Here is a 1,039-nt window from a genome sequence, read left to right on the forward strand (position 1 = left end):
GTGCTGCATCAGTTTGTTGAAAGATCTCAATTTATATTTCATCAATTCCCATATGGTTGTTCTTTGCCAGTACCTTCAATGAACCTTGGACTTCTTTGTTTAGTATCATTGGTTCTTTATAATATGGCGCTTCTTGAATTGGTTGAACATTGACTATTTATTTTTGGTAAAGTGACTCGGAGTATTCCTTTCATCTTCTTTTATTGCTTTCTGCATCATTCAATATTATGCCCATAGAATCCTTCTGTATTTCAATTCGATGCTTGAAGTTTTTATTCAGCCCCCACAGCTTCAGGAATGCTTAGCATGTTCTTTCATTTTGATTTCCTAAATCCAAGTGTATGCACATTTCATTACAATGTTTGAATTTGTCTTTTCAAGCTGACTTTGAAATTTTCTGTTCAGCTGTTGTACCTCCTCATTTCTGCCATTTGCTTCCATTGCTTTAGCATCTCTATGCTTGACAGGAAGTTTCAGAGTATCTTCTGACACTCATTTTCGTCTCTTTCTTCTTTCTTGTCTTCTTAATGACCTTTTGATTTCTTTTTGTATGATGTTCTTGATGCCATTCCACAACTCTTCTGTTGTCTAATGTATCAACTCTGTTCTTGAGATGATCTCTTAATTCAGGTGGGATATGTTTAAGTTCATATTTTGGCTCTCATGCACTTGTTTTAATTTTCTTCAGCTTTACCCTCAACTTGCATATGGGCAATTGAGGGTCTGTTCCAAAGTCTGCCCTGACCTTCTTTGACTGATTATATATGGAACTTCTCCACTATCTTTTTTCACAGATAGTCAACTTTATTTCTGTGTATTAACTGATGATATGGAGCTTGCCCACCCTCTTTTTTAACAGATAGAAATCTTCAACAATGCAAGTCAAGACTTGCTTTTTTAATTCAAATCCCTCAGCTTGATGAATGCTGATCCCGTTTTTATTTTTTGGTTTTCTAACTCCAAGTCTTTGTGCATTTCATTGTAATATTTGACATTTTCTTCTCGAGGTGACCTTTGGAATTTTCTGTTCACCTCTTAT

The sequence above is a fragment of the Chrysochloris asiatica genome, unplaced genomic scaffold (genome assembly GCF_000296735.1).
Source record: "Chrysochloris asiatica unplaced genomic scaffold, ChrAsi1.0 scaffold00525, whole genome shotgun sequence".
NCBI lineage: Eukaryota > Metazoa > Chordata > Mammalia > Afrosoricida > Chrysochloridae > Chrysochloris > Chrysochloris asiatica.